The sequence below is a fragment of the Salvia hispanica genome, chromosome 5 (genome assembly GCF_029641045.1).
Source record: "Salvia hispanica isolate PSC_SH4W2 chromosome 5, Shi_PSC_v1, whole genome shotgun sequence".
Lineage (NCBI taxonomy): Eukaryota > Viridiplantae > Streptophyta > Magnoliopsida > Lamiales > Lamiaceae > Salvia > Salvia hispanica.
Genome location: NC_142696.1, coordinates 34,744,087 through 34,770,719, shown reverse-complemented (window position 1 = coordinate 34,770,719; position 26,633 = coordinate 34,744,087). Strand labels below are relative to the sequence as shown.

General features: G+C 32.0%; 3 long non-coding RNA genes across 8 annotated transcripts; 1 reads left to right on the top strand and 2 right to left on the bottom strand.

Moving 5' to 3' along the window:
• Positions 1-1,820: 1,820 nt before the first annotated feature.
• Positions 1,821-5,812, bottom strand: LOC148926709 (uncharacterized). 6 transcript variants are annotated; one of them, XR_016130401.1, is made up of 4 exons: positions 5,341-5,812; positions 5,062-5,264; positions 4,213-4,980; positions 1,821-2,318 (listed from the first exon to the last, which is right to left on the bottom strand). It is a non-coding gene; the product is annotated as an uncharacterized LOC148926709 (long non-coding RNA). The 6 variants fall into 6 exon arrangements; XR_016130405.1 differs by having other exon boundaries at positions 1,821-4,406; positions 4,875-4,980; XR_016130404.1 differs by having other exon boundaries at positions 1,821-4,341; positions 4,875-4,980.
• Positions 5,813-9,735: 3,923 nt separating this feature from the next.
• Positions 9,736-10,595, bottom strand: LOC148926708 (uncharacterized). The gene is made up of 3 exons (XR_016130303.1): positions 10,540-10,595; positions 10,163-10,455; positions 9,736-9,835 (listed from the first exon to the last, which is right to left on the bottom strand). It is a non-coding gene; the product is annotated as an uncharacterized LOC148926708 (long non-coding RNA).
• An 8,088-nt stretch (positions 10,596-18,683) lies between these two features.
• Positions 18,684-19,279, top strand: LOC125213964 (uncharacterized). Its single transcript, XR_007175043.1, has 2 exons — positions 18,684-18,955; positions 19,038-19,279. It is a non-coding gene; the product is annotated as an uncharacterized LOC125213964 (long non-coding RNA).
• Positions 19,280-26,633: the final 7,354 nt, after the last annotated feature.

The window sequence follows — 26,633 nt, the reverse complement described above, 5'->3', positions numbered from 1 at the left end:
ATTAGCATCAGGACACACACACAAACAAACATAAAGTATCATTTTATCCCATGAAACTATCATTTTATAATGTAAACTATCATTTTATCCCATGAAACTATCATTTTATCCCATATCCCATGAAACTATCATTTTATCAAGTGCAATTATCATTTTATCTTCTGAAACTATCATTTTCTAAATTTCAATAAGTTCAAAAAAGTAGAGAGGGCATAACTTGTCACTTAAGTAGAACAAAACACTATCCACAAAGTATCATTTTATCATTTTCAGAAACTATCATTTTATGCACCCAAAGTATCATTTTATCAAGCAAAGGCACAATTTCTACATTTAAACAGATCAACCAAACACATAGCAACACACACACATACAAAAATACAGAGACACACACAACAACACACACAAATACAGCAGCATTAGCATCAGGACACACACACAAACAAACATAAAGTATCATTTTATCCCATGAAACTATCATTTTATAATGTAAACTATCATTTTATCCCATGAAACTATCATTTTATCCCATATCCCATGAAACTATCATTTTATCAAGTGCAATTATCATTTTATCTTCTGAAACTATCATTTTCTAAATTTCAATAAGTTCAAAAAAGTAGAGAGGGCATAACTTGTCACTTAAGTAGAACAAAACACTATCCACAAAGTATCATTTTATCATTTTCAGAAATTATCATTTTATGCACCCAAAGTATCATTTTATCAAGTAAAGGCACAATTTCTACATTTAAACAGATCAACCAAACACATAGCAACACACACACACATACAAAAACACAGAGACACACACAACAACACACACACAAACACAGCAGCATTAGCATCAGGACACACACACAAACAAACATAAAGTATCATTTTATCCCATGAAACTATCATTTTATAATGTAAACTATCATTTTATCCCATGAAACTATCATTTTATCCCATATCCCATGAAACTATCATTTTATAATCTGAAACTATCATTTTCTGAATTTCAATGAGTTCAAAAAAGCAGAGAGGGCATAACTTGTCACTTAAGTAAAACAAAACACTATTCACAAAGTATCATTTTATCAACCAAAATCACAATTTCTACATTTAAACAGATCAACCAAACACATAGCAACACACACACAGCAAAAACACACGTAAACAAAGCAAAACACACACACAAACACAGAAAAACACACACCAACAGCATGCACGGTAAAATGTAAATCTAAATATGTAGATTGTTCTCAATATTGTTATGCATGAACGATATTGTATAAATGTAAGAAATATCTACACTAAAAAACTACAGAATCTAAAAAAAATCGACAAAATCTTCAGCAAAATGATAAATCGAGCAAAATCAAAAGTGAAATAAGTAATAAACTTCATCCAACCTTTCTTCGGTGAAGCTTCAGCGTTTTCCTTCGACATATTCTAGAATTGTGATGATTTTTCCTTCGATTCGTAGGGTTTGAAACGGGATTCGGAGGGTTTGATTGTGGGAGATATTGATAGAGGGTTTGAGTTGTGAGAAATCGAATGTTAACGTCTGAGTCAAGTTTCTTCTTTCCCACCAAATTTTAAAATGAAATGACAATTTTTCCCTTAATATATCCGAAAATGATAGTTTTATTTGATAAAATGATAGTTTTTGTTAGATTAAATCTAGACTATATATTTTAAAAATGTGTGGTGGAGATTTAGTTATAGGGTTATCACACAAATTGGGGTTATCATTATAATGCACCCCATATATATATATATATATATATGTTAGGTTGAGATTATTTAGTTAAATTGAGAAATGAGATGCAATATGGGCCACTAATCCACAAGATTAACAAAATGTCAACAAATACCACATTATGTCAACAAGGGGGTATAATTGTCTTTTCATTAAATTGTGTTTGAAAACATTTTCTAAAATTCTCTCTAAAACTCTAGCTGCAAAGTCTTCAAATCTTCAAATCTTCAACATTCAAATCTTCAAATCTCCAACATTCAAATCTTCAAATCTTCAACATTCAACATTCATATCTTCAAATCTTCAACATTCATATCTTCAAATCTTCAAATCTTCAACATTTATATCTTCAAATCTTCAAATCTTCAACATTCTTATCTTCAAATCTTCAACATTCTTCAAATCTCTTCAACATTCAAATCTTCAAATCTTCAACATTCTTCAAATCTCTTCAACATTCAAATCTTCAAATCTTCAACATTCATATCTTCAAATCTTCAAATCTTCAACATTCTTCAAATCTTCGAATCTTCAAATCTTCAAATCTTCAACATTCTTCAAATCTTCAAATCTTCAACATTCAATAAAATAACACTTATTAAAATGTCAACAACTAACAAATAACGCTTACAATTCATATATCAATACCGAGATTATCGAATGTCAACAACTCGTATGCAAATGTCAACAACTAACAAATAACACTTACTATTCACATATCAATACCGAAAATATCGAATGTCAACAACTTGTATGAAAATGTCAACAACTAACAAATAACACTTACTATTCACATATCAATACCGAGAATATCGAATGTCAACAACTCGTAATAAAATGTCAACAACTAACAAATAACACTTACAATTCACATATCAATACCGAGAATATCGAATGTCAACAACTCGTATTAAAATGTCAACAACTAAAAAATAACACTTACAATTCACACATCAATACCGAGAATATTGAATGTCAACAACTAACAAATAACACTTACAATTCACATATCAATACCGAGAATATCGAATGTCAACAACTCGTATGAAAATGTCAACAACTAAAAAATAACACTTACAATTCACATATCAATACCGAGAATATCGAATGTCAACAACTCGTAATAAAATGTCAACAACTAACAAATAACACTTACTATTCACATATCAATACCGAAAAAATCGAATGTCAACAACTAACAAATAACACTTACAATTCACATATCAATACCGAGAATATCGAATGTCAACAACTCGTATTAAAATATCAACAACTAAAAAATAACACTTACAATTCACATATCAATACCGAGAATATCGAATGTCAACAACTCGTATTAAAATGTCAACAGCTAAAAAATAACACTTATAATTCACATATCAATAGCGAGATTAGGGAATGTCAACAACTCGTATTAAAATGTCAACAACTAAAAAATAACACTTATAATTTACATATCAATACCGTGAATATCGAATGTCAACAACTCGTATTAAAATGTCAACAACTAACAAATAACACTTATAATTCACATATCAATACAGAGTATCGAATGTTAACAACTCGTATTAAAATGTCAACAGCTAAAAAATAACACTTATAATTCACATATCAACTACGATGTCAACAACAAATATTATTCATGTCAACTATGATGTCAACAGCAAACATTATTCATGTAAACTACGATGTCAACAACAAACGTTATTTATGTCAACTATTATGTCAACAGCAACATTTTACGAATAATTAATGTCAATAACAAATATTTTCATGTCAACGACCTATATTATTTATGTCAACAACAACGTTTTACATATAATTCATGTCAACAACAATGTTTTACATATAATTTATGTCAACAACATTTTTCATAAAATTTATGCCAATGACCTATATAATTTATGTCAACAACAAACGTTATTATGTCAACAAGCTATATAATTCATGTCAAAAATAAACATCTTCATGTCAACAACTTATATAATTTATGTCAACAATAATATTTTAGGCAATATCACAAACATCTTATCTACACAACTCAAAAATTCCAGCAACACAATCAAATTAAAAGCTGCATCCATATATTTCACAAATTAATTGTAATTTGCTTTCGATTTTAGAAAAATCGAATCCACAGAATTAACAAATGAATTCACAAATTTCGAATTAAAAAGGCAATCAGTAATTCGAACAGTAACCACTTCAAATCCTACCCTATCATACGCTTCTCTTACCTCACCTACGTAAATCAGTTACATTCATCAATAATATACTCTATTATCTAACTCCTTTGCCAAAGCGAGATTCAATAATTTCCTCATCAATTAACTAGTGATCAATTGTAGTTATTTTAACTCATTTTACTTCATATCACTTCAAAGCAATTCCAGTAACACACCAAACAACAGCACAGAATAGCAACAAAGATATCAAAGATAAACACGGTGTTACTAGCTACTTACGTGCCTTGTGAATCTGGACAGACTGAAGCCGAAGAAGGCCCAGTTGCAAAGGGAGGCAGCAAGGGAACTGGAACAAAGCATTTCAATGGTCAAAGCTCCAAGTGCTCTTCTACGCGATCCGTCACTCACCTTACCGAGAGCATTTCAATACCGAGATTATCGAATGTCAACAACTCGTATTAAAATGTCAACAACTAAAAAATAACACTTATAATTAATGTCAACGACAAATGTCAATAACAAACATTATTTATGTCAACTGCGATGTCAACAACAAACTTTATTTATGTGAACTACGATGTCAACAACAAACTTTATTTATATCAACTATTATGTCAACGACAAATATTTTCATGTCAACAACGTATATTATTTATGTCAACAATAACGTTTTACATATAATTCATGTCAACAACAATGTTTTACATATAATTTATGTCAACAACAATTTTCATAAAATTTATGCCAACGACTTATATAATTCATGTCAATAACAAAAGTTATTATGTCAACGAGCTATATAATTCATGTCAACAATAAACATTTTCATGTCAACAACTTATATAATTTATGTCAACAATAATATTTTAGGGAACTCTTTGGTAAAGATCGAAACAGAAATCATGAGAAAACAATTTTTTGAAAAACAATATTTGCGTTACCGGCGAACTTCAATTCTGTTCACTGTACTTTGTTCTTCCTCATACAATCCAGATTTTCCTTCTGCTTCCGGAAATTAGATAAATCAGCTAACAGAACCATCCAAATCTGCAATTGCGAGGGCAAACAATTTCATCAGTTAGGGAGAAAATTCAACGCTCGTCATCTTATAACGAAGAATCAAATTACCTAACGAAATCTGGATTTCGAAGCGAAGCATTCATATCATTATCTCAGAAGCGGTGAACAGAGAATCATATTTGCTGAAATTATATGTCTAAACACAGTAATTCCGCCACGCACGTCCCGATTGACAATGAAAGAACAATAAATCACAACTTCCAATTCAGATCTTCTGAACCAGGATAATAATCATATATCTCCAGCACTACCTGTCGAACAAAAAATCCAGATTAATTTCCGGAAACGGAAGAAAAAACAACACAGAAGAGCACAATTAATCGAAACCTCTGGAGTCAAAATATTCGTATCAGAAATCCAATCAGAGTACAAAAACAATTCCATGATTCTCTGAACAAAATCGAGCTCCCACGCCTTCTCCTTCAACAGCTACAAAAATGCACCAGCAATTCAACAATCACGATTCAAACTTGAACTCGGAAAAGTGAGAATTTTATAACTACGAAATGAGAGGTTAGATCGTTTCGTATTATCCAATCCGCTACATTCCACTCACCAGATGCTCACCACGAAAATTAATTTACAGAGAGAGAAAGGCAGTTCCCTCACCACCGCAATCGACGATCCCGCCGGATTCAGTCGAATTTTCTGCACAAAATCAGCCGATCCCTCGCAGACCTCTCACCCGACCTCGATGCTGCGATTATCGCTGCCGTTGCCGCACGTGCCGAGCAGCGACCGCGCAAACTTACCGATGGAGACGATTTCACCACCGCGGCGAAGGCGAATCGTGACCAGCTCCGACGAAATTGGATCTGGATTTAGAACTCCGCCGCCTTGCGTGAGAGATTAGCAAATAAGCATAAAATTACTATTACGTCCTTTCATAATAAATTAAGCTAAAAATATTTATTGTGTGGCAAAATCTGGACCACTCATTTAATAAAAATGAGTGGCTGATATTGCATCTCATTTCTCAATTAGCCTAAATAATCTCAATTGATCTTTTATTAAATGAGTGGTCCAGATTTTGCCGCACAATAAATATTTTTAGCTTAATTTAATATGAAAGGGTATAATAGTCATTTCATGTTTTAATTTAGGACTCTTCAGCTTTCATCGGCGATTTCTGTGAGATTTGCGATTTGTTTGAGTTCTCTGATGAATCTATTCCAAGGATTTATGATTCAATTGATTGAAAAATTAGAATTCAGACGATTTCAACGATTTCAACTATCTCTGATTCGACGATTCCTTAGCATATCAATTTTCCAAAAATAGACGACCAGTTCGACGGATTTCGGTGTTGATTTTGAAGTTTTTCGGTCGATTTTACCACTTTGATTCTGTTTTTATGTTTTATTTGTCGATGCCCAGTCAAATCTGTTCCTAATCAGTTTTTTTTTTTTGCTTTTTCATCTTTAGCTTCGATTTCAGTTCATAATCAATACGTAAGTGTTATCTGATGGATTCTTCATCATATTCAGAGTCGACGTCGACGAATGGTGGAGGTAATTTTGTTTGATTTTCATTAACATGATTTTTTTGTGTTATGTTGGTGAATTATACTCTGTTGACATGAATGCAAATTTGTTGACTTGATGTATGTTAGTTGTTAAATATTCTATGTAACTATACTCTTTGTTGACATTCTGATTACATACAAAATAGTTGTATCCAAAATGCATCCTCTGGCTGAAGATATAAATGCAATTCTGTTGACATGATGTATGTTACATGTTAAATATTTTATGTAGCTATACTCTTTGTTGACATTCTGTTTACATACAAAATAATTGTATCCAAAATGCACCCCCCCCCCCAGCTGTGGTGTTTGTTGGTGGAGGAAGGGGTTATGGATATGGTTGAGTGTCCATGGTAGGATATCTGAGATGTTGGTGTTAGTGTGTTGGTGCTGCATATTTTGAGATGTAGTGTTGAAATTTTGATTCTGGATTTTAGAAACCCTCTATGTTGTCACTTAAGATATGATAGTTGACATTATATGTTTCAGCTTGTTTCGTCTCTCTCACATTCATATAGTGTCGCTCTTCTCGGGTGAATTATGTTTCACTGTTGCTTTTGTTTTAAAATCTTTGTTGTTTTATTTTTTAGATAATAACTTGTTGGAGTTAATTGAATATTTGGTTGGAATCAATTGTCATTTATCAGCTTTTCGCTGAAGCCGTTCACACATGATTTTTTTCCGGTGAGATTTGTGCGTGTTGTTTCTTCTATACAGAGTACGTTTTTGGTTGTTACAAACGTGATCCTGAACAAAATTTTGCTCAGTTTTGTTATTCTTATGCTTGGAAGGGCAAAGACGAACTGTCGAATTCCTCTGATATAATCGATCGCAGCTGGAGTAAAAATGCAATAATGAAATTTTGGCACAGTTTGTTGTCTTTTGTGTTTGGATAGGGATAAAATTGATGAGGTTCGTGAATTCACGAAGAAAATCATGAGAGAAGGAATCGGAGCTATGTCGGCGATCTGTGGCTGATTAGGAGCTCGATTCCGTGACTCTGATGAGGAAGGAAGTTGTCGCGATCTGCAAAAAGGTTGAAATCGTGACGTGAGATGTGAAGATATTGGGGATCGACTGTCAGAAGAAGTTTTGATTTGATGATTTGATGATTTTTCTTATTCTATCTCTGATTTCCAGATTGATTTATCTCTTTCTTCAGATTTTATAGGACAAAGAGTATAAATAATCGGCTGAGGCTTTCGATGATAAGAAGGAAAAGGCGCAGCTCCTCGCGAAATTAGTAGAGGTAGATGAAGCTCTTGCTTTACTGGTTTCAATTTTTGCAGATTTGTTGTTGACGTTGTTCGATTTTTGCAGTTGGTGAGTGAAAGCGAGAAGCTGAGATCAAGTAAATTAGAAGAGCTCTGCAAGAACATATAGTTGACGCTCCAGTTTGAGGAAAATTGATGACGCTCCAGCTTCTCGGTGAGAGATCTGAAGGTGAGAGGGAGATCTGTGGAATTAGAGCTCCGGAGAGTAAGGAGATGAGGTTGAGAATTATGTTTGAGATGTTGGTACTGGTGTGTTGGTGCTGCATATTTTGAGACATAGTTTTTGAGATTTTGATTATGGATTTTGGAAATCCTTGTTGACACACTGTTGTTTTGCTATAAGTTGTTGACATTTGATATTCTGGCTATTGATATATGAATTATAAGTGTTACTTTTTAGTTGTTGACATTTTAATACAAGTTGTTGACATTTGATATTCTGGCTATTGATATGTGAATTATTAGTGTTATTTTTTAATTGTTGACATTTTAATACTGCGTTGTTGACATTTGATATTCTGGCTATTGATATGTGAATTATAAGTGTTATTTTTTAGTTGTTCACGTTTTAATACGAGTTGTTGACATTTGATATTCTGGCTATTGATATGTGAATAACAAGTGTTATTTTTCAGTTGTTGACATTTTAATACGACTTGTTGACATTTGATGGATCTTATTTAATTTTGCACTTTAGGCACGTAATTAATCATTTTGCTTATGGAAATTTTACTTCTGGCTATGCTTTTCATCTTGAATTATTGGTTGAGGGCTTTTCAAATGACAAAAAATGGTTAACTACATATATAATCTATGTCAACTACATATACAATTCATGTCAACTGCACACATATAATGTCAACTACATATACAATTCATATCAACTACACACATATAATGTCAATTAAACAGATGTAATTATGCCAACTATTAAAATGTATTGTATGATAATGATGTCAGAACTTGTGTCAAATTAAAAAAATAAGAAAAAATAGTTGTATATTTTTTTAGTTACAAGGATTGTTTTTGAGCTGTTGACATTCAATTCAAGCTGTTGACATCTCAATTCAAGTTGTTGACATATCAATTCAAGTTTTTGAACTGATTGACAGTTGATATATTATTATAGACTTCATGGTTTAAAAATCAGATGTGATAATTGTTTTACATATCCATCTAAAAAACATGTTAAGATCAAATATTCAAACCATTTTTTGTTCAAATCAGAATAAGGCAGTTGTTTACTTCTTGCTTCTACGGGTAAACCATTCCTTGTACTTGTTTTGTAATTCATTCAATCTGTGCCTATTTGCATTTATCCAGTTTTCAGAGTCTTGTATCATTGTCAATTGCACATACAAGTCATGTCAACTACGGTACATATCGTGTCAACTACGGTACATAATATGTCAACTACACGTACAAGCCATGTCAACAACAATTATAATTCATGTCAACTAAACTGTCAAACCATGTCAATTACACGTACAAGCCATGTCAACAACAATTATAAGTCATGTCAACTACACTTTCAAACCATGTCAACTACACGTACAAGCCATGTCAACAATAATTATAAGTCATGTCAACTAAACTTTCAAACCATGTCAACTACACGTACAAGCCATACCAACAACAATTATAAGTCATGTCAACTACACGTACAAGCCAGGTCAACAACAATTATAAGTCATGTCAACTACACTTTCAAATCATTGATGTTTGTTCTTCAACTACACGTACAAGCCATGTCAACAACAATTATAATCCATCATCAAATTTTTGTACTCAATCATATAGTAGTTATAAGCCTCTGTTTTTATAAGAACAATTGCAGGGAACCAAGCACCATAAAAACCATCTGCATCAATCATTGCTTCAACATGGTCTCCTGAGTTAAAGACATGTTCAATCACTGCTTCCACTTCAAAGCACCATAAAAACCATCTCCATCAATCATGGCTTCAACATGGTCTCCTAAGTTAAAGACATGTCCAATCACTGCTTCCACTTCAGGTGACAACTACTGTGTTACAAGGCAAGAACATCTAGAGATAAGTCAATTTCAAATTTCACATTTGAGAAATATCAAATAACTGGTTGATTCAGTTACTAAGAAAACATTGGTTTAAGATACTTATTTACTTCTAATATGAAATCATATATATATATATATATATCTCTAACTTGAGCAATAGTTGTCAACAAAGCAAAATGGGACATCCGAGCATACAACAAATAGATTACAATAGTACTTATATTCACAACTTATACAAGTTCAAACAATTAATCATCAAGGCCACATATCACCCATTCGAATTCACAGAAGTATCATTTAAAGGATGCTTACATCAGCTTTATACGACGAGCAGGAGGGGTCCAAAGGGAGAACCCACCTCTTGTTGACCCACTCGCGGTAAGGCCTCAACTGCGAGGGGGTGAAGGAAAGACGCTCCTCTGTCTTGTACAGTAACACCTGATTTCATCCGCTTCCTCCAATGTCTGGGTGATCTCTCCCTTAGCAGTAGAGACATGACTTAATCCATCAGTAGGGCCTTATTTGGCCAACCCAAAATCCGAGAGCTTAGCATTTCACTGCTCATCCAAAATAATGTTTGAAGACTTGAAATCTCTGAATATAATCTACACGAAAAGCCATCTCTTTATATAAAGTTACGCTGCTGAGGTACGTTGAGGCGAATTTCGACAGAGAGAAAGTAGTTATACTTGAATTTTCATGCCCTCATGAAGATATGCTAGTCCTTTTGCAGCATCCTGCGCCACTTTTAGCCTAGTAGCCCACGGAAGAGATACATTTGGTCATGTTCATGTAATTGAGGAAACTTAATAAATTGTTATAATCATTTTTTTGTGATGCAAATTGGTATGTGACTGCATTACTTACCCAAATGAATAGCAACTTGTTTCTGTTTGCACTCCCATCAGTAATATTGGTTAAAACACCTTCTATGTTATGCCTGAGCAATCATGCATTCAAAATCATAAAACATTTTTCATAAATAACTAAACATGAATGGAAAAGAAAGAAATAAATGAAGATCAGAATTACTCTCTTGCAGAAGACCACAGAGTAACCTCAAAGCGTTTAAAGCAGAACTTGAGAAAATCAGTGCAAAATGGCCTCTTAAAAACTGTGACATGAAAATACAAAATCAAGAAAAAAGAACATAATATCATAGAAAATATCAAAAGTGAGGAATAATACTGAGAAATTTTCCATAAACGACATCGGGGCGAAGGCCTCGAACAGTGGCCTTATCCTTAAGGTGAACTCTGTTAACAAGGAGGTCATTCCTCTTTATGTGAGTCTGTTCTTTATTCTAATTGTGCATCTCTTCATCTTCGCTGTTTATTCGTATTTCCTCTATACTTTTCTTTTATTTTTTCAAATTTTTTATTTGATCTACACTTCTAATCTCAATAACACTCCTAGTTTGCTTTGATATTTTTCTTTTCTCTGTTTTAAAATCAAACAGAATAAATCAATATCAATTATACACGATATCATGTCAATAAAAAGTATACCCTGTTGACAACAAATGCATGTATGTTATTACGATTATGTCAATAGATAAAGTACACAATAAATCTATGTCAATAACAAGTATACCCTATCGACAACAAGTGCGTGTATATTTTTAAAATTATGTCAATAGATAAAGTACATAATAAATCAATGTCAATAACAAGTATATCTCATATATAGCAAACACAATTATCTGGTTACTATTATGTCAATTTGACTATGTCAACAGCGATTCTAATAAGTATACACTATGTCAATAACAAGTATATCATGTTTAAAGCAAACATAACTATCTTATTACTTTTATATCAATTGTTAAAGTTTATAATGTCAACAACAATCCAAACAAGCATACACTATGTCAACAGTATACAATATCATCTCAATGACAAGTATATGCTGTTTATAGAAAACACAAGTCTATTATCATAACTATGTCAGTAGCTATTATATGAAATGTCAATAATATTAAAAATTTAAACAAATCCTTAACTGGAAGCAGATGCATGTTCTCTTTCGTTTTTTCCAGCAGCCTTGTTGATTTCCCTCTCTTCCGATTCTACCATTGCTAATCAACAACAAAAAAATCAGCAGAAATCGAATTCAGAAGAAAACAAATCCAGATCTGTTTTAATACACTAAAATCGAAGCAATATACTTAAAATTTGAATCAATTTCTAACCTGAAGAATTCGCTTCAACGACCGCCGATTTGGAATGCCTTTTTCTGGCTACAATCGGTGCTTCAGCTTCAACTACTTCTTCGATCCTCATTTTTGGAAATTAATTGATGTAGAAAACTGAACGAAGTCTAAGATTAGGAGATGAATTGCGACGAAGGGGAGAGAAGATGCAGAATTGTAGAAGAAATTTGGGAGAGAACTCAGAGAAATGTTCGAGAGTTTAGCGGCGTGTTTTGAATACAACTGGAACATTTTTGAACAGAAATGTGGCTGAGATTGCATCTCAATTCTCAATTAGGCCCAAAAATCTCAACCTAACAGGACCCTATATATATATATATATATATATATATATATATATATATATATATTATAATACTTATTGTACAAATAATAATATAAAAATGTACTTATATATAAAAACAAATGTATAAAATGATGCATGTTTCGGGTTAGGATTGTTACATGAGTACTCCTTCCGTCCCAAGGAAGATGAACCCTTCCTTGGACGGTATGAAATTTTATGCAGTTTTATTTTGTGTGTTAAGTGGAGAGAGTAAAGTAAGAGAGACAACAAAATAGAAATAAATGTGTTTCTATTTTAAATAATGGGTCATCTTGATTTAAACAAATAAAAAAGGAAAATTGATCATCTTTAATGGGACGGAAGAGTACGTAAAAAAAACCTACAAATCGAAATCTAAAATGAAGACTCATTAACGTGAGTATAAAAAATCTACATATTTCTTAAGAGCACTAGCAAAAGATTTATGATTAATAAAGCTCTCTGGTATGAGCATAAATTATCCAAGGTCGATAAAGCTCCTTAGTACGACCATGAACTAACCAAATTCCAAACTTATATTGAAGAATATAAGGAAGAACTATTTACAAGTCCAACAAGTCTTGGAGTTTGAAGACAACAAATGCTTTTAACTTTTAATCCATTTCTTTGTTAATGAAATTGAATTAATAATATATAAGAGCCCATGTATTGTTTAGATGAGTGAATTCTCCGATCAATTTCAATTGTCGAAGTTGGCCAAGAACATATCGCATTTTGTTATGGCCCATGGGGTTATATTTATAATTTATTATATTAAAATGACAATCACAATTAAAATGACAATGTACCACTAATGAGACTTAGATTTAGGAGAAGATTCAATTTTATCCAGCCAGGTTGCATGCTTGTTTGTCTATGTATCACAAATTATTTGATTATCTCTGATTTAGTATCGCAAATTGCTTGGAACCATATACCGAATTGCTTGCCTATGTACATTAGATTGTTTGTCTAAATTGTCATTTTAACTCTGGTGTATAATAGTGCTCTGGTTTCGTATCGCAGAGTGCACCCATGAATACTTATTTATTAAAAAAATATTTATAATTTGTAAATGCAATAAAAATTCAATCATTTTTTATATGGTGGCTATGGTGAATAAAATAAGGTGGAGACGAGTGTGAAATGTTTTACGAACTAAAAATGAAATTGTGCCAATTTTTTCATGAACTATGTTAACCATTGATATAGTCTACTCTCCCAAGTCCCATCCATAATAACATCCAGCCACGTACCCAAAATCCAAATGAAACACTATTGAAAGTTCAGAATTTAATTTGATTCTTGGCTTATGCCGGCGCCTTCCCCAGGTGTTGCACAATCACTGTCTAACATTAACACTCCAGTACAATTTCTAACATTGTTCGAAGTATCATTCATTTGCTCGGGTGTGAAAAATAATAGCCACCAATATTTGTTACTCCCTCCGTCCCCCATTACTTGACACAGTTTGCCATTTTGGTCCGTCCCCCATTACTTGACACACTTCACTTTTTTCATTTTTGGTAGTGAACCCCACATTCCACTAATTCATTCCTACTCACATTTATTATAAAACTAATACTTTAAAAGTATGACCCACATCCCACCAACTTTTTCAACACACTTTCCATTACATTTCTTAAAACCCGTGCCGGGTCAAACCGTGTCAAGTAATGGGGGACGGAAGGAGTACTACATATGTTGAGATACCAAAGTAGTCTTCTCATCTCCATATTGAATTTGTATTGAATTTTTCATATGGACCATGAGTTAACGTAGAACAAATCAAATCAAATTTTCTTGTTAAATTTCTGATCTCTAGGCATACAAAACAATGGTGCATATTTGGATAGGGGTGGGTAGGTACGGTATACCTTACCGAAACCACCATACCGTATACCTTACCGTAAATACGGTAAGCGAAAAAGTCATACCTTTACCTTACCAAAGTTTTCGGTATACCGAACTTCGATATACCTTATTTTCGGTATGACGAATTTCCATACCAATACCGTATCTCATTTTCGGTATACCGTACCGAAGTTCGGTATACCTTACTTTTACAGTATACCTGACTTTCAACATCAATTAAAATAAAAAATTAAAGTTTCTAGAATATTATTTATATTTTATAATTTTAAAAATAAATTAAATATAATGTATTCATAATTATATTTATATTTTATGATAGATTTTATAATTTAAAAATATATAAAATATATTTTTATATATAATTGTGTTTATATTTTTGTGGTATATACCTTAGTTTACGGTATATACCTTAATTTACGGTATATACCGAATTTCGGTATGCAGCGGTATACCGCGGTATTTGAAAATTCATACCGTTACCTTACCGGAATCTTTCGGTAAGATATCATACCGTACCGAAAGTCACGGTATACCAAAAATTCGGTATTTTCGGTATTTTTTCGATACGATAAGGCCGGTATTTCGGTATTTCGGTATTTTTCCCCAGCCCTATATTTGGATCTTGGATCAGATTTTTGTTCAATCTGATCTGAAAATCCAAAATTTTATGAAATTTGGTTTGATCGAATTGTCCAAAAAATTCAAATTCAAACGTCCTATCCTATTTGGAAAAATATGCAATTGCTTAAAAATATATAAGCATCTAATCCGATGATCTGAACATCCATAATTTTTTAAAAATACGACCCAACCAAAAATCCAACAAATCCAAATTTTAAATTTTGTTGGTTAGATTCTGATCAAGTTTTTGGATTTTGGATATTTGTGCTCATCCTTAATACAAGGGGAGAGGGAGCTCTTTGGTTAAGACCTTTGAATGGGACTACTCACATTACTCACAGTCACAGGCATAATGGCACCGAAGACTGCTAGATCAATGCAACTAAAATACTAGGGGCAAGCATTCAAAATTTTGATCAAATTTTAGCTCATTTATATTTTATATGAAAATCTAATGAATCAAATTCGATTAAACTGCCCAAAAAATTCATATACAAAAATTTCAAATCTGAACTACGAAATTCGATTCAATACGATAATTTTGAAATTGCATAGACCGAAAATCCAATACCAAAAATAATAAAATTATGAAAATCCAATACCAAATACTACCTCCGTATTTGAAAAATAAAAATATTTGAAATGACACGAATTTTAATGCACAATTGGTAAAGTAAGAGAGAAAAATTGGTAAAGTAAGAAAGAGAATGTAAAAAATGAATAAAGTAAGAGAGAGGAAGAGAAAAAAATAGTGGAAATAGTGTTAGTGTATTGTGGGATCCACGTCCAAAAATAGGATGATTCTAAAATTTCTATTTTTAAGAAACGGTTCAAAATGGAAATAGTTTTTGTTTTTTAAAAATACGGAGGTAGTATGCAAATACCATTAGACTGTTCAACACAAAGGTTTTATGTATGTTAAGTTTATAATTGCTAATATACTATTATTATTATAGTAATATATGTATAAATATATTTCGAATTTAGGATTACTTTGGATTTTAAATTATTTTATCCGATTCGAACATTCAAAATTCCTAAAAAAATCGTCCGATCCAAACCGAAAATACGAACTAAATTTTAAATTTCAATATGATTCGGATTAGATTTTCTGGATATTTTGCTCACCTCTAGAAAAGAACGTGCTCAATAATTTTGGCCCGTTCATACACACCTCTTCGACTTAATAGATTCTCCATAGTGTTTAGTCTTCCTTGTAAGATGAACGTCGCAGTTGGCTCGTCCTCACACAATTAATGTTTATTGAGAATAAAAACCACTTTTTCCAAATATTATCATATGTTTTTGAACGGAGTATTATGAATATTGTTCGAAATACGTCAATGTAATAGGATTCCAATTTTTAATCAAACAAACCACAAGAAACACTAATTTGAAGCCAATTATGCGAATTCTCATGCCACAACACAGCATGAATCAGATCACTATCAAAATAATTTAAGGTGCGCGCCGCTATGTTTGCCTATTGTCACTTCAATTCATTGTCAAACTTTAGTTTCTAAGGTGACGTTCGGTTACCATGACTAATAATCATGAAACTATCCATCTAGAATTAAGTTGTAAGATTATTTTAGTTGGAGGGAGGAGGCTATGACTAATTATCATGAGACTATTCATCTAGAATTAAGTTGTAGGGTTCAATTTTATGAACCAAACATGATATATATTTAATTATGAGATTTAATTTTGGCAACCGAAAACCCCCTAAGTGTATTAAATAACTACTCATACTTCTCCTATGCAAAAATTCTAGTTGTATAAATTGAAAAGTATGTGTTTGTATAATATAGAGAAGATCTATTTAACATTAGTGTGAGGGGGGATCGGAGGATGAATATCTTAGACTAGTATTTAATATTGTTTGATTATATTTATTTGCCCAATTAATATATCTTTCAAAGTTTCTTGCAAGTTGTGGGTGTTTTTATCTCATTGTGAATCAGGAATAGAAATAAAATATAATTACTTATTTTATAATTATAATTATCATAATTAAAAATAATAAATATAACAATGACTCGTACCTGTATATTATCTTGAATAAAGGAGTAGTATTTAAAATAACATATAATATGAACATTCACTAATACTATTAGCTATCAGTATATAGGGATGTAATCAATTGCTAACTAATTACCAATTCCAAATTGAGACCAATTTTCAATCATTAGATTAGAAGATCTTGTGATTAATATGAAGAGCGAAGTGTAATATATTTTAAATTTAAATAATTATTAATTAAATTTAAAGGGTATTAATGTCAAATCCTACATGTAATAATTAAAACTAACTACTTTCTCTCTCCTCAAAATCATCTCAAATCTTTAAATTTACGTAACTCTTTCAATTTAAATTATTTTTTCGCAAAAAATATATCAAATTAAAGATAATTTAATAAGAATTCCAACGAGATCTCAATTGCATATGTTCCGACGATGTTCGGATGATGAAATTTGATAAATTATATTTCAATTTTCGTATATGTTGATAAGCAGCTATTTTCAACAAATGCAACAAAAAATCTCAATATATTGTAGGCAAAATCTCAATATTATGCATGTCCAATCTCAATAAAAATGTGTTGATATTTTCTTGTCCTTGTGTTGATATTCTAATGTCATATTGTTGATATTTGTAATACACAATGTTGATATAAAAAAACACTCACGAAAATTATCATATGATAACATAATGACGATATTACCCTTTTGTTGATATTTTGTCTACTATTTATTGAGATTTTGTTAGCTTTAATCTCATCCACTCATTTTAAAATCCAAGGGTGAAGATTTAATTTTGATTTTGGATTAGGGTGCTAAAAGCATTAGAATAGGATAGGGGTGGGTAGGTACGGTATACCTTACCGAAACCACCATACCGTATACCTTACCGTAAATACGGTAAGCGAAAAAGTCATACCTTTACCTTACCAAAGTTTTCGGTATACCGAACTTCGATATACCTTATTTTCGGTATGACGAATTTCCATACCAATACCGTATCTCATTTTCGGTATACCGTACCGAAGTTCGGTATACCTTACTTTTACAGTATACCTGACTTTCAACATCAATTAAAATAAAAAATTAAAGTTTCTAGAATATTATTTATATTTTATAATTTTAAAAATAAATTAAATATAATGTATTCATAATTATATTTATATTTTATGATAGATTTTATAATTTAAAAATATATAAAATATATTTTTATATATAATTGTGTTTATATTTTTGTGGTATATACCTTAGTTTACGGTATATACCTTAATTTACGGTATATACCGAATTTCGGTATGCAGCGGTATACCGCGGTATTTGAAAATTCATACCGTTACCTTACCGGAATCTTTCGGTAAGATATCATACCGTACCGAAAGTCACGGTATACCAAAAATTCGGTATTTTCGGTATTTTTTCGATACGATAAGGCCGGTATTTCGGTATTTCGGTATTTTTCCCCAGCCCTAGAATAGGAGCCTCAGTATATATACCAAAATATTGATAAAATGGGTATATAAATTTTGTTGATTACCAGTCTTGATTAGAATTCCATTTTCATTTTCAGTATGTACATAGTCATAATTTAGCTTTTACAATACATTGCCAAATTGACCATATTATTACAGCCGTCGTGATACTGAAATGCCAGCCAGCTTGAATTGAACACGTGCGATTTCATTTTCCTTGTATTCAACTCAAACGCGTTTTCTTGGAACCTTCTCCAAACACGACTTCGACTCGTCCACCAATCACCGTACCCTATATATACCCCTTGTAAATCCTAACCCCTTCGCCATTCATTTTTCTTTTTTTTTTTTTGGTATATTAATTAATCAACATTCATTCTTTCTCGAATATTGAAATTTCTTCTTTTTTTACCCTTTTGCCCTTTCGATCCCCAAATTCCTATTCTCTTCATCTTTTTCTCTCGATTTCCAGTCTCGATTCTTCGATCGCCATGAGGAGCTTCGTCGGCCTTCCGATAATCGCTTTTATACTGGTGACGCTTCGCCAATTCGCAGCCGGAGAGGGCGGCGCTCCTTCACCAGCACCGGCGCCTTCCAACGACGGTGATTTAATTTCACTATGCTCTTTCCTGTTGAGGTTTTTAATTTGAAAAATTGCTCAAATTTTGGTGATTTGGTAATGCAGGCACTGCGATTGATCAAGGAATTGCTTACACCCTGCTGCTGCTTGCGCTGGCGATTACTTATTTAATCCACTGAGTTTAATTGTTTTTTATTCTTTTATTTTTTTAGATTTTTATGGAGATAATTTTGGTGGTTTGGGTATATTTATTCAATTCTTCATGCGTTGGAGTGAGGAAATCCATATTTGAAGCTTACTTGTAGATAGAATTTTAATCAGAATGGTATTTACTTTTACGATTTAAACACTCTTTTTATGTTTCGATCATAGTGTAGTATTTGATATTTTGCGAGTACGTACCCACAACTCGGGAAGCAAATCTTCTAGATAAAAAAGTTTCTAAAATTATCGAAGTGTGTATTTTATTATCAATTTTATGATACATGAGAAAATTATATTTTGACTATAATAAATGAATTTGCACCCAATATATTACATATCAAAATTAAAGGACAAAATTTCGAAAATCAGACAAAATAATGTATTGTGTATACTTACATATCGAAGTCAAAGGAAAAAAATTCGATAATCAAACAAAAGAATTTCAAAGGTGAAATTCTATAATTATTCATCAAATATCAAGATTTGAATACATAATATTCTCGAAGTTAAACTTCAGAACTATCTTTTTTATCTCTTAGATAAAAAAAAATATAAGAAAAAAAATTAAATGTTGAATACATAATATTCTTGAAGTTAAACTTCAGAACCATCTTTTTTACCTCTTAGATAGAAAAAATATAAGAAAAAAAATTAGATATAGTCAAAATTGAATGTTGCAATCATAATTTAGTTGGAAACTTATGTAGATATTAAATTATTACTGTTTGAATCCATTTGGAGACACCAAAAAAATTGCAATAATAGACAAATTAACATGTCTCGTGCACAAGATGACATGCATAAATAGAGAAATATACTATTATTAGTGATTAATCACCTAATTATATAAAAAAAAAAACTAATTATAGAAAGTGGGCATCTGATGGGCTCGGGCCTAGGTTTATAAAATGGCCCAATTGGAGCTCATCTCAACTAATGAGCCCAAACCCACTTCGTTTCACTAGTGGGCTGGCCCATACCCGACCCAGTTGACAACTATACTTCATCCCACAATAGATGACACAATTGGATAATGACACAAGATTTTAGGAGAAGTTGTTGTGTATGTTAGGTAGAGAAAGAAAATAGTAGAGTAATATATAATATGAGAGAAACTTTTTCCAAATAAATAAATGTGACATCTTTTATGAGACAAACTAAAAGGAAAAGTGTGACATTTATGGAGACGGGTGGAGTATTTAGGAGAAGTTGTTTTGTATGTTAGGCTTTATACTTGTAACGAGCACATTTACAATCTCTATATTTTAAAAATATCATTTGCGGTCCTTATACATGTACTTATGTATGTGTTTAAGGTTGTTTTTTTTCCCACTTTTGACACTTTTTCGGACGAAATCACTCCCAAAAGGGTAAAGGGCGATTTTGTCCATTTATTTTCCATTTTACCGACATTTTCCATTTACCAAACTGTCGAGTATTAATAAAATATATATATATATATATATAAAAAACTGATCCAGTATCAATATTTATTACTCCGTATATTAATTTCGACTTTCTGTTGGTGAATTGTTCACACCACAATTGCTATTGGATTATTGACTTTGCATTTTTAAATTATATTTATTGATTTGTATATTGTGAGTTAAAAACACATCTCATTCTTTTGAATTTGAATGATTCACTATACGAGAGTACTGAATCTACATATTTGTATTTCATGAATGCACACAATATCACTACAATCACATGAATTGGTTGTTATCAACGTAATGAATCAAATCCGAAGCCACATTCGACACCCAACCAAAACCAGAGATCCAATGCAACAAGTGAAGATAATATGAGCAATGCTAGAGTTTGGTATCTATAATATTAATGGGAGAGAGCTGCTTGTGAGATTCCTATTCTTTATGGAAAACGCCGTTATCCACTGCACCTCCCAAGTCCGGCATGTTGCCTCCATCAGTGGCTCTCCGTAGCAGCTCTGTTCCTCTCGCCGATGGTCACAGATGTGTCTTCAGCTGTTACCTGTGCAAACCTATAAACAAAGGGACTTATATGCATAATCTTGTTAATTATAATTAGTGTTCAATTAGGAAAACTTACTTAGATGTCAGCGTCTTTGCTAGGAATAATTTCAAATCGAGCCTGGACACCCCTTGCACCATAGCTTCTATCCTCTCTATGGAAGATGTGAAGATGCGCTGAGGATACAAATCACTTCATGAATACTTTTATGCTGAATCGGAAAGACAACACACAAGTATTTTCCAGGAGTGCTGAAACAATATCTTTTAAAATCTGATCTTGATAGAAAATGTATGCAATACAATTTAACTGAGATGGAATTATACCTGAACCAATTCTAGTCTCTAAGTCAAGATCAGCATCATACCAATTATCTGCCAGGTAGTCAAGACAATCTAATTGACAGTCAAGCATGAACAACTTGGCCATTGGTCGGTGAATGCTAAATCCCGGGGGGCGATGGAAGTCGGAAGTGGAAGTAGATTGGAAAGAACATGTTCATTTTGGGGATGTAATAAGAGCATTAGCAATGGAGGGCCCCCACCATAGCAGGAAACGGCCTTGGCCCATCCAAATGGGGCGTCCATCGGCCCTCCATTTTGGTACGATCTTCGTTTTTTTTTTCTTTATGCTAAAACAGAATGAGAGAGAAAGAAAGGTGGAGGAAGAAAAAGAAAGTAGCTGTTGTGAAGAAGCTTAACTATAAATTAGTGGGCCAATAATAGACATAGATCCTTATTTAGTCGACGCCCTAGAACAGTGGAAGAAGAAGAAGAAGCATCAAATAAAATAGGCTGTGCATTGTTCAATACTATTGCGTTATTCCTAAAATTGCTGCAATAATCTTATAGTTTGCAGATCTTATCATAAGGTATCAAATTCAATACAGATTGAGAAAAAGGACTATCTTCTGTGTAAGATTGATTAAATCATCATTGAAATAACTTGAAGAAAAATGTTTTAGAGACATCTCTAAGCCATAATGCCATAACGAGGTTAAAATTATAATCTTATACTCCTATATTATATTTTTAATTAAATCTATACTTTTTTACATCTATCTTTTTGCTCCTACATCTTAAAAAAAGCAACTATGTGCGTAATGGAATTTTAATTATGAACTTAAATAAGGATGTGCTAGCTTAATTATGAAATATATATAAATGTGGAAGATATGAATTAAAATTGAAATATATACCTAAAGAAGTTAGAATATTAGAGTAAATGGGACCCACATTTTGTTACGCACTTTTATAATATTTTAAATGTAATTCACTTCAAATTTTTGTAATCCGTTTATAATACAAAAGAGAAAAGTATAATTTTTTTTTTTTATCAATTTCACCTATTCTTTTGTTTGAAAATGAAAATATAATAAAATATATATTTTTCAAAAATTAAAAATTCTAATGCATTAATAATTTTATAAAAATACTAATTCTTTTGGTTATGTTCATTTTGGTCCATTCACTGTAACTAGCAGTATTATTTTTATTTATGGAAATTTGTTCTTAATTTTTTCTCTTTCTCTCTCATAATTTATTCATTAAGTTTTGGAACATTACATTGAATCTCGATGAAAAAATATAATCACAAGTTTTTCCGTCTATTTAATCGTAGTAATTTCATGGTATAAAGTTAATTCTTTAATAATAAAATAATTTATTATGAAAGACTATTAAATGAGTAAGTTTTTAATACCAATAAAATAAATAGATGTGGCTACTAATAAGTCAAATTTTAAAAGTGATTTAATACTAATAAAATAATTAGATCAAAAGACTTGATTATTTTATTTGATAATAATACTGAGAAATTAATATATATGTATATAACTATTTTTATAATTTAAAATTTTAAGAATTATCTAATAATAAAATAATTAGTTTTTACATTAGTGTTTGAATAAAATAAAATAAGAATTTTCATTTGAAGGTAAACCAATTCACATCCTTTTATATTATGCAAAATTAAAGAGGGTTATTAACTACTTAATTATAATTCTCCAAAGTTATTGGAAGTTAATAGTTAATGTGCTTTGATTGGACTTTCCTTTTATAATCAAACGGATATAATTTCCTTTATTTTGAAATAAGGGTATATTAGTCCATATATGAATTATTCTTATGGCAAAAAAATAGTATAAGGGCATTATGGCACGGAGACATTATGTCTCTAAATCACAACTCATAATTGAATACTCCTTCCGTCCCATAAAAGATGTCACACTTTCATTTTTAGTTTGTCCCACAAAAGATGTCACACTTTTCTTTTTGAAAAAAGTTTTCTCTCACATGAATATAAAAATTATATTTTCTCTCTCCATTTAACACATAAAACAAAACTTTCTAAAATCTCGTGCTATTCTACGATATCTTTTATGGGACAGAGGGAGTACTTATTTAGAACGATAGAACTGACTAAATTGAACTGACTAAATTGTAGATTTCATTTTCAGATAGAATTAATGGAATAAAAAAATAGGTTTGTAGCATTGGAAACATTGAAGAATCTAGTTTGTTGCGTAAACAAACTGCCACACGCGAACACAACATTCTGCATTCAAAGAGAATGTCTATTCTATTTAATTTTTTTAACAATCACGTGCATTATCAAGCAAATTTCAAAAGGATTGCAGCTATTTCTTCACACTTTTTAATAACTACAATAGATACAATAAAATAATAGTAAACTAAATAACTAATTACACTCAGCAGTACACTTTTCCCACCCAAAAAGGTGTTTTGGTAATTTCAACAAACTATCACATTTAAGGACACTCCATTGGTCCGCCTATAAGACGTCCTATGCTCCGCTACGTTAGCATTTTATCCTTCTACCATTTCACCTACAGTGGGGCGCTCTAAAGTCCGCCCTATAATTTTTATACTTCTATTTAATTTTATGTTTGCAAATATATCAAGTAAAATAAATAAAAAATAGACACCACAATTAAAAGTTATAATTCTAGTTAAATAAAATTATTATTAATATAATCAATAAAAACACTTGTAACAAATAATAGTTATAGTTCTAGTTAAATAAAATTATTGTTCCAATAAACAAAAGTTATTATTCTTATGAATAAGATTTATTATCCTTGTAAATAAAAGTTACTAATATTTTGGGAATAAAAGTTATTGTTATTGCAAATAAAAGTTAATATTATTGCAAATAAAAGTCTACTATTTTGGAAATAAAGTTATTATTCTCATAAATAAATAATTTTTGTTCTAATGAAAATAAAATGTCACGCCCGCATTTTCTAAGAATAGAAAACACAGTTGATCGTGACTAGGATGGGATTAAAGAAACGGAGAAGAAAGGAGAAATGTACATACTTGACCAAAATATTTAAATAACTGAAATAACTTGGAACACGACATAGTATCATCTTTGATAAGGCTAATTTTATTCATTGGTTATGGGGTTAAAATCAGCAATTTCCTAGGTCTAACATAACTTTTAAGTCAGGTGCGTAGAAGAAACAGTCAGATCCAGGAAGGAAGGAAGAAAATCACCTGGTGAAGGAAACTGGCAGGAAAGTGAGCAGAAGAAGGAAAAAGTCACCAGACGGAGGAGATTTCTAGATGAATGGCAAAAAGGAAAATTCAAGAGAAGATTCTAGAAGATCAACTCCACGCCTATAAATAAAGAACACGCAACACACTTGAAATCATCATCTCTCATATTTTGCTCTTAGCTCACTTTTCACACTTCTACACACACACTTGGGGGCTACTGTAACGACCCGCCCATCTAGGGTATAATAAATGCGACGATCGTTAACTAGGCGGACTTGAATGCATCAAAGATCATAGGCTAGGGTTCCATTTAAAAAGGGATTTAACCAAAGCATTTAATGAACAATTAAGTAGGAGAGAAATAATGCCTTAGCAATGAAATCCAACAAAAGGCTATCACCAAATATGCTCAAAATTAGCGAAAGTTCCAAAGTAATCTCATCTGTTTTGTATCTAACATATTCCCACGAATAAAAGAGTTTAACCCAACCAAAAGATCACAAGTTTCATAATATAGCGGAAGCGACCAAGAAAGAAGTGAAGCTATGTATGGAGACACAACGACACTTAGAGTTCCAACAGATCATGATATTATTTCCTACTCAACACCGCCGCCCACTCGTCACCGCTCAACCTGCACATAGGGAAAACACATGCAGGGCTGAGTACTTATAATCATACTCAGCGGGCTCATTGCCGAAAACAGTTTTATCACAAATATAGTTATCATCATGCCATTCTCAAGTGTCCATCGGGGTTTTAACTTTAGAAAGACCCGAGGCACCAAAATATTTTCTTTATCAAATATCACGGTCGCGCAACCATTTTTCACATCGACGTTTACCATATCCTCATTCTACATGACAAGGAATGCGACCGCAATCCAGGTCACTAGACCGGCCAACCTGTACGCTGACACTCGGTCTAACATTGGTGTACACTAACCCAAGTAGAGTTTGCGGCTCTACAAGGATCCGAATTCGATTAAATCAATAGTGGCATAGCCATGAGGGATAGGCACGACAAAACAAATCAAGGCATGATAACACATATCTCATTCTCATCAATATCCGTTTAGGACAATGTCCTTATTTTAAAAGAAAGCCCACCTCGTCGGCTTAGCTCGAAAGTATTCTCTTCTCCTCGTTTATCACGCTGAGAGCGCGAAGTATCACCTTTAAATTAGGCGTATCACAAATCAGTTTCAATCATTGATTTCAAAATCATGCATGTTCCCATGTTTCCCTTTTTCCCATCGATAAATCTTTAATATCATCATCCAAAATCAAGATATGATTAGCATATCATTTTTATTCAAATAACAACTCCAATTTCACCATTAAATCGTGTCACGCATGAGTGCTCTACACACACAACACACGCACACGATCACAACACATGTGCACGCCTCCCGAGGCATGCACGCACACGCATACACGGCCACACACACACGGCCACACACACACACACACATCCATGCATCCCAAAATTCATCAATTTATTTCCCATTCACTCAATCTAAATGCATGTGGACTCAAGAACACCGATTAATCGGTAGAAGAAGAGGAGATCAAAAATTAAAGTACCTTTTCCAAAAGAATAATCGGTAGCAACAAGTTATAGCCTTGATTCTTCAATAAAATCTTGAATAACCGCTTCAATTCTTCTCCAAATGATGAAGAATTAATGGAGAAAGTAGAATAAATTTTGGAGAGAGTGGGGGAGAAGTGGGGAACGGTTTTCAAGAGTGGGGTGATTTTTTTGTAGCTAGGGTTTTGATTTTCTCTCCTCTTATTTATAGAGGTTAAGATATACTCCAATAATTAAATAAATCAAGATTTGGAGAAGATTTGGGAGGAGTAATGGCGTTGAAACCGTTGAGCAATAGGAGGATTTTCGAAATCTGTAGGCTATTTAATTAGCCTATAATTAAATTCAAATATATCACGGAGCAAGAATAAATAATTAAATCTCCCCAATT